A 6,000-nucleotide genomic window follows, 5' to 3' on the forward strand; every position below is an offset into this window, starting at 1 on the left:
ATGATGGTGGAGTAACAAACTTTTCTAAACTTTTCTACCAAACCTGCATTGAATGCTGGTGTAACTAACAATGAGTTTCCGTTTTTGCACTTTGGTTTAATTACATGAAAGGCTTTAAAGAGGTTAAGAGTGCATGCTGCGGCAGTGGTCCTCTTCGGGGAGCCGATGGCTGCGGAGGGAAGATGGGAATAAAAGATTACGAGCTATGTGACGATCCACGAGATTATTTCATCTTTGATTGCAATCATCCAACTCAAGCGGCCAACCAGCTATTTGCAAAGCTCATCTGGGCCGGACCCTACAATATTACTGGGCCTTATAATCTCGACTCAGTTTTGCTGAGGGGTCGTCTGTGACTTGTATGTTTGTTTTTACTTCAAAATAAAACAAAGCATCCGTTCACACACACACATACACACACACGTATATCGTGTTTCTTCCTTTTTTTTTCGTAACACTTAATTCACCCTCACTTATTCTTGAATGTCTAAAACACTATTGATGCCAGAATCCTACTCGATGAAAAACGTCCTTCTCCAAGTGAAGTCCTTTGGTTTTTCATAATGAATAAAAATAAAGTTTAGTTGTCCAATCTAAACTAAGTGGCTAAGTTCTAAGTGAATTAGATTACCTATTTCTTAGAAAATTCAAAACCACAAAAACTATTATATGTGAAAATACAAACAGGACATCAAATCCACGTTATATCAAGAAAACAACAACAAAATATGAGACTAAATCCACTTATTTTCAAATTTTATTCCAAAAGTTGATTTCAAATCATCATATGTATGACTATGTCCAAGTTTGTGCCAAATTCAGTTATAATTATATGTATGATTAAAACTTGATTCCAAACTTGATTATGTATGATGATGTCCAAGTTTGTTCCAAGGATTATACGATTATTCTGGTTAAGCAATTGGAAGGGCAAAGAATAATACCCTAATAAACACTACTACTATGCAAAGAAGAATCACAATAGAATTTAACCAAAAAATCAAAATATAGATTATGAGCAAGATTACCTAATTTTTAGAAATTATAAAATAGTGTACTCTCTTAGATGGATTTTGAAATTTAGATAACACCAGATGCAGGTATACCAAAAAAATACCTTTTAGTTTTTTTTTAATAGAAATTTGTGTTAATTTGTATTGTTGTGAGATCCCCCTAAATGCAAGGTGAGTTTGACGGAAAACTAATAGTGTTTTAGTTAGAACAGTGGTTAACACACTTACTGTGACGGTCCCACCTCCTTCTAGGGCGTACCCTAAAAGTTAGCGGATCGTCTGCTTATCTTTCGTCAGGGCTCACTATTATCATATTAATTTCAGAGATAACAGTTAAATAACTCTCACTAATATTTACATTAACTTCAGAGAAAACATCTGATAAAACATAAGTCAACCGTTCAAGTCTTATACAATACCTAGTTTAACACAAAAGCTTCAACCCTTACTAAAATACTAAAAGTTTTCACGCCAAGTTTCTAAGATTCCTCGTTCAAACCCTGACCACCAATTCCTGTAAGGAAAACAAAGCTGAAAGGTTGAACTAAAACTCAGTGAGGTTTGCCGAGCAAGTAACAGTTAATAACACTTAAATCATTGCAATTAAACAAACGGTGCACATTTCATTGGACAATCACATTCAAAAGGATACGCACTCCACCTGGAAGTCATTTCAATGTCATTGAGCTGTCATTTCAGAGTCACGAGATAATCATTTCAATATCATTGCATTCACTCCGCCAATTCACCCCTTTGTGTCCTTCGAAACAATAAACAATCCCCTATATTCAACAATCAGTTCAGTAATCTCCCAACTTCCAGGTAGTACTCGAGTATACCAAAATATTTACCCAAAACTACTGTTCTATCCGATCAAACCCCTTGCTGGCTCGAATAGTCCGTTGAATAGAGGGTTTTGGGGTCTAGTTCAGCCAAAGGCTTACTTACATTCATGCACATTTACAGTATCATTCAATCAATAATCAACTTTCGAGCTCAACTAAGTTGAGTGCGATAAAGTACACTCCCGACTTAGAAGACGAGGGACCATTGATATACGCATCACAATAAATCACTAGCAATACTCAAAACAAGCACATTTCTCATATAAATTCATTTAAAGAAACATAACCAGTTAAGCATATACATTCGACAACACTCACCAAGGATTTAAATGACTACTCTCGAGTCTCGAGTTGGTTCCCTGGTTCACGGCTACTTCCTGGTATAAGTTAATAATTTCAAAGTAAATGTATAATTTGTAGATGATCATTTATTATTCTATTATTTAAACTTATTAAAATCAAGTTTGACCTTAAAATACAAATATAACATTCTCAATATTTATTCATCATTTATTTTCGAAACTTATTGATTTTATTATTTTTAAACCATGAAACATACATATCTTCAAGTTTATAAACTTGTATAACGTTCAAACCAATACGCTTTCTTAATCCAATATTAATTATGGCTTATAGATACTCCATTTTTCCTTTTAAAACTAACTAAACTCTAGGTTGTTTGTGAATTAAATTTTGTTCCACAACCTTGACCTTTGAAGTTTTATAATCTCTAAAATACTATGAAAACCAATTTAAGTGATTAGGAGCCATTTCATGTATATAACAAATTACCTTAGAGTTTCTAAAACATCATATAAGTCTTAACTCATTACCATTTCAACCATTCAACATAATTTCAGCAATATTACTTCAAGCTTTCGGCAAAAACTCTATTCTTTTACTCGCTTAAAGCTCTAAATACTTAATGTACATTCGGTCCAGCATAACTCAAGGCAAATAGCACCTAGTTTCAGCAAATTATTCAACCAAAAGCCACGCACAAAATATGTCATCAGCTATGGCATTGAACAACTAAAGCTTTCGGCAGTGTAGTAGTTTAATATACAACATTTTCTCCACAATTTCTTCAGTTTTAACTCCAGTTTATCATGCCAAATACAAGTATTAAACTACAGAGTGGCTTTAAATATCAGATATGAAAGTTTATAGAGTGGAGTTTGAAAGAAAAACTGATCCTACGTTTATTTCTCCCTCTCGGCTCTCTCTCAACCATGGTTCGCCGTTGCGGGTCACGGTCGCATCGCGGTCGTGGTTGTTCCACATCCGTCACGGCATATCGATTAAATATCGGGTGATACGCAAGTTAAAGTATACAAAACTTTCAAAAATTCTAAAAAAAATTATTAAAAATAAAAAATAATATAAGCAATACAACTATCAAATTAAATTTGATAAAAACCTAAGTTAACATAGATACCATGTAAATCTTTAAAAAAAATGACGTAGTTCTAATTAATAAACAAAAGATGTTGAAAAAAATCCAGTTCATTTGTTGTTAACTAATCCAATTTAATATTTGTTGGACTATTCTAATCTTGTTCCTTTGGTGTTAGGGGGGTTGAAATGTTGAATGAATGGAAACGTGAATGCATTCAAAAAACAGAGGAATGAAGTTTTAGGTATCCCCCCTTTGATCAAGAAATGTTTGTTCGGGTAAGAGAGAAAGTTGGAAAGGAAGTGAGATAGAATCTGGTGGCCTTTGAGCTGTGATTTAGCTGTAATTTTTTCTTTTTCTTTTTTTTTTGTTGGGTGTTTATCTCTCTCTCTCTCTCCTCACTCCATTCTATCCCCTCACATTCCCACGAATCCCACATACACAACCCACACTGCCTCCCATAATCCCTAGAAAACGTCCTTCCATTCCACCGTCTTCCCCCTCTTTATTTCTCTGTCTCTCTCTTCTCAAGCTCCACCACTATTACCAGTTTACCACCACCCACAAAAATCTCCAAAACCCCGAATCCCACACAATTTTTACAGATTCATCTTTCCACCGCCTCCCCCCCTTTATTTCTCTCTGTCTCTCTCTTCTCAAGCTCTACCACCATTACCAGTTTACCACCACCTACAAAAATCTCCAAAACCCCGAATCCCACAAAATTTTTACAGATTCATCTTACTTCCAAATTTGCTCCAATTCTTCTTGTTCGTACTCCCAATCTGAAGATTAGGATCAATCCCAACGAAATTACGAGTCTTACAATCACAACCCTCAAGAAACCTCAACTAATTATGATGGGTTGCACTAGCGGAAGTGATGGAATGAGGATGGCGTGGGTGATTTTGTTGTCTGACTCGCGAGTTGACTCGGCCAAACTCGGTAAGTTTTACTGATTTCTTATTGATTTGAGTTGACTCGGTAAATATCGACCGAGTCAATCCGAGTCAACTCGGATTCCAGTGAAACGGCGATACGGGTGTCGGTATCGTACCGGTGAGTCCCGTTCCGGTTATGACTCGGCCGAGTCAACTCGGACTCGGCCGATTTGGCGAACCATGCTCTCAACAGATTTCTTCAGCTTTCTTCGTCAAATAAGGGTTGGTTATCAAGCCACAGAATACCTTCAACAGAGATATAACGTTTATAGCCAAAGGAAATCGAAAAGCAAAGCTGGTCCAAGTCCAAATCTCCCCCCCTCTCGGTCATGTTTTCAAAATTCTAACAGCAATCAGTTTAACACAAATTTTCTCCAATAATCTCTTCAGTTTATGTTCAAATCTTTCATGCATGAAGAAATCAAAGTACTATACGATATATTACAGCTTAGTACAGAATTTTAGAACCAAAAATCACAAAAAAAAGAAACTGGTACTTCATCATTTCTTGCTCTCAGATGAAGCTGGAAAGATTCCAGCAGGTTTCTTCCTACGGTCTCAACTCAAATTCAAACTTTCCCCAAGTTTCTTCAACTAAACCCCCTTATAATACCTGAGATAACCATATTGCATGCATTTCTTACATTAGTTTCCATTTACACCGATAACAAGCGGCAACTCAGCATGTAAGCTCTCGGTTCCTACAGGTTTCAGTCCAGCAGCTATGCGGTCTCAAATCAGAGTTTTCTTCAACATGCACTTATGTATTCACTTATACTTAATAAATAAAGGATTATTACAGAATTTTTTTTATCTCTTTTCCTTTAGAATTCAACAATTGTTGACTGCTCCAGTTTCTTTTAGCTTCGGTTCCTCAAAATTGCAGCAGCTTTCACTCTTTCTCTCGATCGAAGCTAATTAGTGATGAAACTAACAAGGTTTCTCTTCCTATCCTTCACTTTAGCTCTCAGTTTTGGTGTTTGAAAGAAAGAAACGGGTTGATGCCCTGTTTTCTCTGTCGGTTGTTGCTGCCTAAGAAAAATACAGAGATCTCTTTCTCACTCTCTCGGTTGGTAACTCCAAAGAAGCTGATCACTCAACTCCTCAGTCGGTGATGACAATTCCAAAGCTCCCCACTTAGCTTCTACTTCTAAGGTTCAGACAACCCGCGGCTGCATGGTAGTTCTAACCAAGGCTCAAGGTTAGTTAGGTCTTTTAACATTAATTCATTTGCTTACTAAGGCTGCAATTTTTATTAATTCACACTCCCAACCTTATTTGTATTTCCTTGATCTCGTAGATTCTCACACATTTGATTTTATAGGAAATTAATTAGACATGTAACTTGTTCAGCTATAATATATTCAAATCACACAAATTACGATATGCATACAATATATTTATTTGATTCATATAATTTTGTAAAATTTAAATCTAGACAGTTAATTAATCTATTATTTGTTATATATATTACTTCTAATGGCGATATGAAAGTAATACATGCAAAGCTTACACAAAAATTTTCTCGGGTTTTCACACTTATGATCTGATGACTTTTCTGATTTCATAGGTTAGGGACTAATGTGCATAATATATCGTAGAAACACTAATACAAAAAGATTAAGTATTGTAATTGTGTGATAGGCTATTTGACTAAAAATTGATAGTGTGTTAGTCAGAACCGTGGGTCTGTTTGGATAGAATGTTATTTTAAATAATTACTATAGTACTTTTTGTGATGTGATGTATGTGAGATAAAAAGGTGATTGAAAATATAAAAAGTTGGATTGAAAAATTTATTTATG

At 35.2% G+C, this 6,000-nt stretch overlaps 1 long non-coding RNA gene across 1 annotated transcript; it reads left to right on the forward strand.

Moving 5' to 3' along the window:
* Window positions 1–3,592: 3,592 nt before the first annotated feature.
* LOC140037353 (uncharacterized) lies at window positions 3,593–5,581 on the forward strand. Its single transcript, XR_011841281.1, has 2 exons — window positions 3,593–4,199; window positions 5,160–5,581. It is a non-coding gene; the product is annotated as an uncharacterized lncRNA (long non-coding RNA).
* Window positions 5,582–6,000: the final 419 nt, after the last annotated feature.

Source organism: Coffea arabica, chromosome 2e, assembly GCF_036785885.1.
Source record: "Coffea arabica cultivar ET-39 chromosome 2e, Coffea Arabica ET-39 HiFi, whole genome shotgun sequence".
Classification (NCBI taxonomy): Eukaryota; Viridiplantae; Streptophyta; class Magnoliopsida; order Gentianales; family Rubiaceae; genus Coffea; species Coffea arabica.